The sequence below is a fragment of the Ceratotherium simum genome, chromosome 4 (genome assembly GCF_057802395.1).
Source record: "Ceratotherium simum simum isolate JZ-2026a chromosome 4, ASM5780239v1, whole genome shotgun sequence".
Classification (NCBI taxonomy): Eukaryota; Metazoa; Chordata; class Mammalia; order Perissodactyla; family Rhinocerotidae; genus Ceratotherium; species Ceratotherium simum.
The window spans coordinates 16,065,839-16,078,422 of record NC_141903.1 but is presented as its reverse complement, the minus strand read 5'-3'; the positions used below and the strand labels follow the sequence as shown (position 1 = coordinate 16,078,422).

At 36.9% G+C, this 12,584-nt stretch overlaps 1 long non-coding RNA gene across 1 annotated transcript in view; it reads right to left on the bottom strand.

Annotated features, from left to right (window-relative positions):
- LOC147917207 (uncharacterized) overlaps window positions 1-11,990 on the bottom strand; it is a 148,974-nt gene extending 136,984 nt beyond the window's left edge. The window contains exon 1 of the long non-coding RNA XR_015551914.1: window positions 11,806-11,990. This is a non-coding gene — a long non-coding RNA (uncharacterized LOC147917207). The remainder of the gene's footprint in view (window positions 1-11,805) is intronic.
- Between the last annotated feature and the right edge of the window lie 594 nt (window positions 11,991-12,584).

The following is a 12,584-nucleotide window of genomic DNA, read 5'->3' as shown; positions in this document are numbered from 1 at the left end:
TTCCAAGGGCAAGCTGATCTGGACAGGAAACACTAAAAACACCTCAGACTGGCAGAATGTGTAAGGGAAAAAGAGGACAGGAAATAGCTAATAGAACCTCTTCATTTTACAAATGGTAAAACTGAGGCTCTTCAGGGACGTTTCAAGAGGAACACCCCACGAAGACGTGGATGAACAATGACAGTTTCCTCCCATCCTCCTGAAATTGTCAAAACCACAAGTCACTGCAAAAATCTCAAACTTCCAAACTTCAGCAGGGCTTTTTGCTGGTTTTCCCATGTCCTGTGAAATCCCATTAATCCAGTCTCCTCCACAAACTATCCAAGGTTGTAATCCAGGTGTTAAAAAACAGCCACAATTTTTTTTGCTAAACTGTGTCCTTTCTAGAGCTGCATAAACAAGTTTAGAAGCCTTAATGCTAGAATGCCTCTTGGACACAGCACAAGGGCTCCACCTTCAGCTCTCAGACTGAAGAGGAATTTTTCCAAAATGCTGCTGGATCCTCAAAAAGCATCTGAAATATAATCTCTTCTCATAAAATTTAAACCATACAACCTTCCACTTTTAAATATGTCAGTCCAGAATATTAATCTACTGTCCATACGCAAAATGAAAGGTAAGAGTCTTATGATGTGCTATATTGATATTAAACAGATAAGATAAAAATGTATTACATTTTTTTTTAATTCTTCAGGATGCATCTTGATGTCATTTTCTTTATAGTACCAGCAGAGTCTGATAAGCTCTTTCTTTCTAATTCTCCTATGGTTTCACTCCATTTGGATTTATGGTCTAAGGAAAAGGTTAATTCTCACCCAGCAGAACTATTCACAAATTACCAGCAGTTTTTGAATATCCCACTAAACATATGCCAGTTTTTGGAGGAAATTTCATCTGGACAAAGGGAAGTAAAATTCAATTCTACAAAGGGGCATTAGTTGGGCCTTGAAGATTAATATCTACCAATGGGCAAGGATAAGGAATATTAGTTTATAAAAACAAAAGTGAAAAGCAAACCACCAAAAGATATCCCCATAATTCCACAGAGTGAAACTCCCAAATCTAAGCTGAATTCTAAAGCAGCTTATATAATTACATAACAAAGTGGAATAATCTTTCTTCCATCACATATTTTAGGGCAATCTATTAAAGAAAATACAAAGAACCCACTTCTTTACAAATTGTGGCATGTAGAAGGGAAATTAGTCATTTTTCTACATTAAGTTACTAGCAGATGTGGATTATAAGCAAATACATATACAGACATGAATCTTGCAAAATCCAATCATAAGAGTAAATTTGTTGCTAATTTTCTCCCTGCTGTTTTCTTCTTGGCTCAACCAAATTCTCAGATTTCTGAGTCTCAGTGAAAGGAAGTCATAGATATGTACAGTTACAAAACTGTGTCTTGGTAAGGAAAACTGGAAAATTAAATGTTATGTGCTATACCCTAGAAAGTTTCTACATGCCTTCTAATGATGCCCAGAATTCTTATCTTTTTGTCTTTAGGCTGTTACAATCCTGGAATCAGAAGTTGCCACAGAGAAATGTGAGTTTTTCGTGTCCCAAAGACCCTGAAATGGGATTACCACACCACCAGAGTAAGGATTGAAACTAAGTCCAAATTTCTGTTTTTTCAACACCCAATGTTTCCAAGTCCTTGCCCACCTAAAATATCCTTTGTAATCGTGAATAGTTGAAATTTATAAAGCAATTGTTATGTGCCTACCTTCTTGATAAATATTTTTTAATGTTTTCTAATCCTCCTAATAATCCAATGATTTAGTTTTCTTAATATCCTTCGTTTTATCATTGAGAAAATCAAAGCTAAAAGAAATTAAAGAAGCCCAGAGTCATGTAGGTGGACCAGCAAGCCCAAACTCTGAATCCCTGTGTACTATACACATATCACCCCCCAGCAACTCTCACAACAACCCTGTGTGTAGATGAGTATCCAATTTAATTCAACGAATATGTTTTGAGCAATTTCTATTTGACAGACATTATGCCTGATGAAAATGAAGCATAGTAATGTTAAGGGACTTGCCTAAGATCTCAGAGCAACTTCCCAAGTGCTAGAACTAGAACTCGCGCACTGAATCTCAGTCCTGAAGAGGAAACAGGAAGATATGGTGCAAGAGCACAGGCTCTGGAATCAGACATGTCCACATTCAAATCCCAGCTCCACTGCACACAACCTGGATCAAGTTACCCATCATTTTTATACCTCAGTTTTCTTTTCAATGAGTTGGAATAATGATAGTTTGCCAAACTGTTATGAGTATTAAAGCTACTACATAAAAAGAATCTAATACAAAGTATACATGTAAGTAGTACTAGTTTTCCTTCCAGGGAAACTAGAATCTCTTAGGCCTTTTTCCCACCATGAACAATTGTCCCAGGTCATCTCAACTTTTAATGACCTTGGTTTTTCCACTTGCCACAAATATGAGAAATTTACCATCCTAGAAGAATGGGCCTGGAGCATGGTTATCCCCTGGGATCTAATGGAAATATTGTGGTAGGTGGAAAAGTAACAATAAATACCCAAACTCTCCTTTGCTCTAGCTCTCTTCTTCCTTCTCTCTCTCTCTCTTACACACACACACACACACACACACACACGCACACGCACACACACACACACAGTGTCCCAACTGCAAGTAGAGCCATCAATAAGATTAAAGCGTTTCACTCAACGAAAATAAGAGAATAAATTCACACTCTACAGAAAGATGCTTGATTAGTGTTGCTATCTTTTTGATGATAAAACAACATCTCACAATGACAAATAATTACCCTTCAGCTCACTATTTCAATTGAAAAAAACTGAAAGTTATGATATTAATGCCTTTTAAAGTCCTTTCCTCACTGGTTTCATGTCAGATTTGGTAAACAGCCACATCTACATAGGCCCTTTTATGAAAAAAGAAAAAAGTCCAGAAGTTATAAGTAAGATTTTCATTACTGAGACAATATAAACAAAGTGTTATTCACCTCCTGAAATCCCTCACCAAGACTATTCTTTAGCAGAAAAGCTCTGGATTACATTAAAAATGCAACGTCTCCTCCTGTCATGGTTCATCCAATTGTAAAGCTAGAGGAGATCACAGAGATTATCTAGCTACTAGAGAATCTGCCCAGCTCTTGTTCCCTCCTCTCTGAGAATTAACTCCCTCTAAATACTGGAGTGGACCTCTCACCCATATTTGTAATAAACGACTCTTCCCAACCTGGTCACAGGTATGGATTCCTGAACCAAGGCGGGAGAATCACATTAGACTTGAGCCTCAAACATGCTAATTAGCACCTGGAGTTAAACTAGAAGCTGGAAAAACCATCTTTGATCACGTGCATACCAATGCATGGAAAGGAGTTTACAGTATTAGAGAAAAAGAAAACAGAAAATTTCAGAAGAGAATACATGTTGAATGAGAGAGGATGGGAAGAGAGGAGAAAAAGAAAGCAGCTTCCTCACACCCTGACCATTTTCCAGTTCCAGGTATTGGTAATTCAGGAAACAAAACTCTATTTTATGCTCCTAGTTTCCGCACCTACTCATGAGTCTTTATGGTCATTTCTTTCACCCTTAAAGTATGGTTTCTGTTTCTAACAACCAAATAATCCCTCACTAAAATATCAGACCAGTACCCTCTTCCAATGCCATTTTATAAAACAGAAAGAGACCCTGAAGGGCAAAGTTCCTGCCCACTGTCACACACATAATTAGCAGAACTAAATTCAGTTCTTTTGTTTACAGCTCAAGTCCACTTTATACAACACTAATTTCCATTTAATTCCCTAAAGTGCTGAAATGGAAGGATGAGAAGCCCAAATGCCATATTTCACAAAATCTAAGACCCATCATTTGTATGATATATCAAACATTACAAATTAAACTATGACACACTGCTAAGATGCCAATGATAGCAAGATACATTCATATTTCAGAAATATTATAATGTAAAATAAAATCTAGAACAGTGAAAATAGTAATATAAGGGCTTAATTGAATATGGAACAGGGCAAGTTGAAATGTATTCATTGTAGTCCCTGTTAGGGAAGAACTTGCTGTAAGGTTTGAAGTCGGAAAATGAATATTGTAGAATTTCTGTTTTAAAACCCACTCTACAAGGGGCTGGCCCAGTGGTGTAGTGGTTAAGTTCGCGTGCTCCGCTTCGGCACCCGGGGTTCGCAGGTTCGGAGCCCGGGCACGGAACTATGCACCGCTTATCAAGCCATGCTGTGGCAGGCATCCCACATATAAAGTAGAGGAAGATGGGCACGCATGTTAGCCCAGCGCCAGTCTTCCTCAGCAAAAAGAGAAGGACTGGAAACAGATGTTAGCTCAGGGCTAATCTTCCTCACACACACTCAAAAAACCCACTCTACACATGTTGCCAAGAAGGCTTCAAAGATGCATAGAAGGGGCACTTTTAAATCCTCTCTTGATTTTCAAACATTTCATTTGATTGATGTCAAAGTTCTAACACTGCTAGGCACTGAAATAGGGGAATTTGAGGTGGGAAAAGAATATGAGGAAAGAGAGAGAAAAAATAAAAACCCCATGCCTAACCTTTATGCATCATTCTTTTGTCAACAATGTTTATTAAGTCCCCATCCTGGGATGGGCACTGTTTCAATACTGGGCCTACAGTACAGAACAAGAGAAGTAAAGTCTATCATTCAGACAACATTGTAGTGGAGGAAATAGATGATAAATAACAAAAATAATTAAAATGTCATAGAAAAATATCAAGTAGTATAAGTGCTCAAGAAAAATAAAGCATAGTAAGGAGCCACTCCCTCAAGAAACATACAGTCTAGAAAGAGTCTCACACGCATGAAATAATTTTGCAAATCCTTTAAGACAGTAGGTCACTAAGTGCCAGTGTGAGCTGTTTGGACACTTGGTATACTAGAATTCAGAAATACTCTTGCAAAGGCTCTGTTAAGCCTTGAACTTTGATCTACCAACACCATCATTTCGCGACTCTGCAAAACTCTTGATTCAAAGACCTGGTACTTGACAAGAAACTGCTACTCTGTTGAGATTGTCAACCCACCAAGTAGGAATCAGTTGCACATAAACTCTACTCCAGATTTCTACAAGATTCCTAGCACCAGTCACTCTGCCTTTGTTGCTCTGTAAGTGAATCTTCAAATATTCTAGAAGGCAAGCTTTTGCATATGAATCTATGTGTTCACTGTCTCAAAGTCAGTGTCCCTTTGGCCTCCCTCATGTCACATGGTGCCTTCCTTACTAGTAAATACCATCTCTTTCTAATTAGGTGTCCAGAAGGTTTTCTTCATTACCACTCAGAGCAGCAATTCCCAGGAGAGCAACCTGAACTAAGTCATATCTCTGCCATCACACCACATGCCCCAGGTTTAGCAGAGATTATTTAAATATCAATCATGGAGAAAACAAAAATCTAAACTTCTCAAATGGCCTGAAATCCCTTTCTAGGAACATTTTTAAATATTTCTTTCAATTTTAAAAATTATATTAGTATTTATTATTTTCCAAAAACTTCAAGCAATAGAGACAATGAAACAGCATCTTTGTTCCCCTAATATCCCAACTACAAATAAATTACTCTTACAAGTTTCATGTGTATTCTTGTCTCGTGATTCTGTAATTATTTATTAACACATATATAAACATAAATGGAAGTTTCTGTATGTATAATCTTCTGTAACCCACTTGTTCATGCAAACATTAATTGTAGATACCTTTTTCTGTAAATAAATATAGATGTCATGATCTTTTTAGGGCTACATAGGAGTTTATTGTATGGAAGTATTGTAGTATACTAAACTATTGCCATATTGATGAAAGTTTAAGTTCTTTTCAATTTTCACATATATAATGATGCTACAAAGAACATACATTTACCTGTTTGATGTATTTGTGTGTTTCCATAGACTCAATTTCTGAAATTTGAACTCCCAGGTCAAAGAAAATGTACAATTTAAATTTATCAAGATAGCCATATTGACTATGAAAAAGACTGTACTAATTTGTACACCACTGTCATAATAGGAGACTGCCTATTGTCCCATACCTGCACCCAAATTGGTTGTTATCAATCCTTTTCATGTTTAATTATCTGATCACTGAAAAACAATTAATCATTACAATGTTTACCAAAAAATCATGGTATTCCTCACAACAATTATTCCTTTTAAAATTTAAAAAAAAAAAAAAAAAGGAATTTACCCTTACAAATAGTATACGTTCATGGTAGAAGATTTAGAAAATAAATAAATACTTATGAGAAAATAAAAAATCAGGGGACTTCTGGTGACAGCTAAGATGAAGAAGCTGATACATGTTCTCTCTCCCACTGATTACAACCAAAAAATCTGAACAGAATGCAAAATGCATTCTCTGAAAAGTAAAAAAATAGTAGATAGACTGAGAACTAAAATCAGAATTTAAATAATGGTCTGCAAAGCGGGAGGATCCAGTCACGAGGAACTTCACAACAGCAGAGAATACTACAGGCCTGAGGGAAATAAATCTTTCTGACCAGAGGTACTGGGAAAAGAGATCTCTGGGAGCTGGAGAGTATGGGAAAAAACCCAGAGAGGAGAGAGCCAGAGAAGAGGATTCCTCGAATTTTGTGTATGAAATGACATAAATCCTGGGGTTATCTCCAAGCTATGTGCACACAGAGCAGACCCAAAGAAAAGAGCAAAGGCTTCAAGAAGTGAACTGCCATATTAACCACTGCCCAGGTCCAAGACTAAACCCTAAGAGGCACATCTGCCAGGCTGGAGATCCAAACAGCAGAGAAAAGGTCTGAGAACTGAACTGACATAAGAAACATCACCCTCAGAAGGAGAATCAGAACTTTTGGTTCTGAATTTAACTAGGTTGATTGCCTGCTTAAACAAAAAATAACATTCTCCAGAGGATTCAACCGGACTCGGACTCTATCAACATAATATTCAAAACATCCGGATACAATACAAAATCATTCAACGTACAAAGAACAAAAATTATCGACCAATACTCAAGAGAATAGACAATCAACAGACAAGAAGCCTGAGATGACCCAGCTGCTGGAACTGTCAGACAAAGACTTTAAAGTAGCTATTATAACAATCTGGCATGAGGTAAAGGTGAACTCTCTTGAAATTAATGGAAAAATGAAAGTTCTCAAAAGCAAAATTAAAACTGTAAAAAAAAAAAGAACCAAACGTAAACTTTAGAACTGAAAAATACAATAACTTAAATTTACAAAATTCATTGGATGGGCTCAATAACAGATGGACGTGAAAGAGGAAAGAGCCAGGGAAATTGAAGATAGAGCAGTAAAAAGTAGACAATCTAAAGAACAGAAAGAAAAAGACTAGAAAAATAAACAAACAGAGCCTCCAACCTATGGGACAATATCAAAAGATCTAACATGTTACTGGAGTTCCAGAAAGAGAGGAAAAATAAATTGCTACAGAAAAATATCATCAAGAATCCTGTCATCCAGAGATAATCAATTTTAATATTTGATGCTTTTTCCCATTTACATAAACACACACACACGTACACACACACACACAAATACACACACACACACTACATGAGTACCTGCGGCTGGTAAAATGTTTTTTTCTTTAACAATACACTATGAATGTTTGTATATTTCAATATGCGCATCTGTATATTATTTTTAATGTCTAGTTAATAGTTCATTGAATAACGTAGCCATAATTTTGTTATTCAGTAACCTACCACTGCTTATTTAGTTTTTTTCCCTCTTTTTAAACTATTATAAAAATTCTACACTTATCCTTATTGCTAAATCATTGTCACATCATTATTATTTTCTTCATTTATAGTCCTAAAAATAAAATTGCTATGTAAGAGGGTATTCATTTAACCAATTTTCAGTCAACAAATTTTTTTTTTTAATTTTTTGTTTATTGCAGTAACATTGGTTTATAACATTGTAAAAATTTCAGGTGTACATCATTGTACTTCTATTTCTGCATAGATTATCGAACGTTTAATGTAAACCAGGCACTGCCAACATGTGGAGTACTATTTTCTCTGAACCCTTGCCAATTCTAAATATAAACAACAGTTAGTCCATCTTGAATGACAAAGTTTGAAAATATGCATCTCTGGTTTCAATGGGACAAGAAAAACTGGTATCAAGGGGCCACTGATGATACAAAGTCAAGTCCCCCCAAAATTCTTTAAGAGTGAAGAATCAAATCATTAAATATTAAGAATACAGGAAATATGTTGATTTACTTTCTAGCATATTCTTTTTCTTAAATAATGAGAAGCGTCTTTCAGCAGCTTCAAAATTGGCTCGTATCAGAGCTATCCATTTTGTCTCAGTCAGTACACTGGTGATCCATATACATTAAGACAGCCTCAGAGTTGGATCAGTGCCACAGTTATCTAATAGGTTGTAATTATTTAATCATTTCTGCCAAACAACCAAATTTTACAAATGTTACAATTGCTTTCTGAATTTTCTATAGAAGGTCACTGAAAATATGTTAGTATTATTACCTAAAAGTTGATTCCCAACAAGTTAATCCATTCTCCTGTATTCTTTTAAAAACTAATCTTTGTGAAGATAAACTGGTGGAGGGGGGAGGAGCAGAAAACATATTACTAACATGAGATGTTATTATCCCTTAGTCGGGACAGTAATACTCAACTATTTTGGTGTCACTGCTTCCTTTGTGACCTCACTTTATCTTGGATATACTAATACATACTATAGCACATATTAAACAATTACAGGGTGATATTCTGTGAATTCTGTCTCTCCTCGTATATGCCGAACGCTTTGAGGGCAGGAATCAATCTTATTCATTTTTATATTCCCACCAGTTAACTCAACAGGCTAGGTACAGGTATGCTGATTTTGTTTAACATATTTTGGTCTCCTTCCTCCCTGCAAATGCAGAAGATATTCCACTTAAAAATAAAATGAATTTAAACAATGTATGGTTGCCAGATAAAATATAGGACAACTAGTTAAATCTAGATTGCAGAAAACCAATTTTTTTAGGACTAAGTATGTCCCAAATACTGCATGTTTATCTGAAATTCAAATTTAACTGGACGTCTCATATTTTTATTTGCTAAATCTGGCAACTCGAAAATGAATGCAATTGAAATAACTGGAGATTTCCTAGAATATCACTCAAACCGGAGCAAAACTTTCTCCCAGATCTAGGAGATAAGAGCTGCCAAAATCTCCACAAATGGAGTGCAGGACTTCTCAGCTCCCAACTCACTAGATAAGCCACTTTATCAGGAATGCTGTATTACTCAACAGTTTGGACAATGTCACTTTTAAGTCTTTACCTTTTTGCACATTATCCTGTGTCCCTGTGCTTTAATTTCTGGAGTCCTCTTTGCTAGCAGAATTAGAAAATCTTGAAGTTTTGAATTTTATTGATTCATCTCCACCAGTGAGTTTGTAGCTTTGAACCATCCATCTGTCTCTCTACCAGCAGGTTCTCTACCTTGCTCTGGAATGCCACCCTAGTGGGTCTTCCCAGGGGAGATGCTTTGGGAGGAAGACCCGTGCGCAGATCACAGCAGCTGCATCAGCGCACAGCCAGACTCCATTTCAGAAGCTATTTTGTAAGCACAGATTTATCCCCCTACAGACAACTCTTGTTCAGTTACCTTCCCCAAATCTCCAGCTGCTGCCAAGGTTAACACAGGCCCGGACTCTGCCTGTTGATTCTTATTAATGAAGCCAATCAATGATCTTGTATCATATAGTGTCTGTTTTTAATATAAGCTATTTGACGAGGCTCTATTAATTGAGAAGAAATATGCACTGGCATTCCGGCATGCACTTTTCCTAATTATCTGACAACCATCATTCAGCAGTGAAATTAGTCTGTGGTTATCACAGTTAATGGAAGCCCATAGCTCTTAGCTAAGTGATCTCCACCAGTCACCTGATCTTTTCTTGCTCTCAGCTGCATAAACATGATTCCACTATCTATGCAGTCCCTGGTGAATGCATAATTTGAGCGTGGGTGTGAATGTTTTAGCAAAATCTCCTGCTTTAGAGCAACAAGATGGCACTCTATTCTGGTATATTCCTTGAAGTGGATGGAGAACAAGATGGGAAAGACAAGACTGTGAAAGGAAAAGTTACACAATAACAGGGGCTAGGTAAGGAGAAGCAGCTTCTGAGGAGACACAGAAAACTTGAAACCTGACCTTGCAGTTATGTGTTAAAGGTCGGAAGATGGATTCTCCATAAAAAGCAGCTAAGGACATAAAAATTCTCCACGTCTTTGCTCGTGGTGCTCTTAAGCTCTACAATGCCTAGCCTACATTTTCCACCTTTTTCTTAAAAACTTTGTGGAGTGCCTAGTCAAAACGATTAATTCCTCCTCTATGTTCCCATTCACTATATTCATTCATTCATTCATTGAATAAGTACCTACTACACACTGGACACTGTGAAAGGGACTGGGGATAAACCTATGAATAAAACAGAAATAGTCCCTTCTTTCATGAAAATTCAATCTAGTCAATGAGACAGGCAATTAAACCAGCTAGTTGAAATGAATAATCATAAATTGTTAAACTGCTAGGAATAAAAAAAGAAACAAAACAGGGTGCTCTGTAAGAAAATGACCAGGAGGAACCAACTGTTGAAAGGGTGTCACCGCCTCTCTGAGGAGGTGACATAACAGCTGAGACCTGAATGACCAGAAGGAACCAGCCCTTCTAAGAACTTAAAACAACCCAGCAAAGGAACAGCAAGTGCAAAGGTCCTGGGGCAGGAATAAGCTTGGTGTGTTCCAGAAACCAAAAGGAGACTAGAGTATCTGGAGAAGAGGAGAGAGGCTGAGAATATGACCTCTATGAAGCCCTTCTGCCATTGGAATCTGGGTTACAAATAGTCATATGTCTCCTTCCCCTTCTCCCACTGGATAATAAACAACTTAAGGGCAGAAATAATATAGTATATATTTTTCATCACCCACAGTATCAAGTACGATGTCTTATGTAAAGTAGGTGGCCAAAAAATGAATTTACTTGTATTTATTTACATGTACTATGAATTTTAATTGTATTTGTAAACAGAGAAAGCTACTTAGTGTCTGAAAAACTTGTCAGTTATAATAGTTAGTATTTGTTGAACTGTTATTATTTACCAGGCACTCTTCTAAGCTACCTATAGTATAGAGAGTATACTAAGTGTATACTAAGCTACCTATAGTATAGAGAGTATACTAAGTGTCCAAGCCAGTATATAGGTCTAGGCAGTCAGGCTCCACAACATGTCCTTAATCATGATGTTAATGCTCCTAGCAGTCTAAATATGTCTTGGAAAACTAATCAAGCCATTGAGACAAAACAGTACTTAATATTCTGGGATTTAAGTCAGATGTTTGACATGACATAGAAGGAATATACTTACTCTGAATATGTATTATTCAGAAATATACCTTTAATAAATTTTCCATCTCTGCTTCCTCGGTTATAAGAAAAGATTATTTAGTCTTCCTTCAAATGATTTGAATGTTGCTATAGAAACTGCTTTTTCTTAAGTTTGCAAGGTGGCTCTCTAGGCGTTTAAGACACTCAGCTATAGAAACAGAACACCACAGTCCTACCAACAATGCCAGCACCCAGGGGTGGTTTGGGGAAATCTTCAGTTTTTTCCAATATTTTCCATCTTCTTCTCTCCCTCTTTCCCCAAACCAGTGCAAACACAGGATCTAAATAAAATCAGTGTGCACGCTATGCAAACACAGTTTTAAGACAAATCCCTAAGTTCCTCCTCCCCCGCAACCCACCTGCTTCCCCTAAGATGCTCTCAAATGAAGCTCTGGTACCTCCACTGCCCATCGATGACGTGGAGGAGAGCTATTTCTTAGAAGACTCCTGTTCCTTGGTTATTGCCTTCTCTTAGGACGTTTTCCTAGGACATAGGCTAAGGCAAATGGAAAATACATTAATGGTGTTCAGAAAAGCAGGAATGCAAAATTTTCTGGAAGAAATGACAAGAAAGTGCTGAAGTTTTGGTAAAGCAACTCACCTATTTTAGAAACCGGTGTCTTACTCATCTTTTTATCCACAGCATCTAGTGCAGCTCCTGGTACCCAGTGAGTGCCCAGTAAATGCTAAATAAATGTATTACGTCTCTGGTCCTTTGAGAGAGAAATGTATGAGGGAAACATGATAAGAAAGATATAGAAAAGTCATAAGGCTATTCCCTGATGACTCCAGCCATAGCAATCTCTAATTCCTTTTGCACATATAGCCAACAGCCAAGATTATCTTCTGCAGTTGTTTTGAAATTGTTTTATTTTATGATGTGATAGAGCATGTTAACCACGCACTAATATATTCATTTATTTTTATTTAGGTTTATATACTGTCTCTCTAAGTAGATGCTAAGACTCTCGTGGAGCCATTTCCCTTCCAATTGTTCTTTTAATACATCCTTTTTACTCACACAGTGCTGGGCACGTTACAGAGATTCAATAATATTCACTTAGTAGCCGATAAGTGCAGAGAAGTGGAGAGCTTCCTGAGTGGTCTTGTTCTTGCCGTGAATACCATTCTATCACTC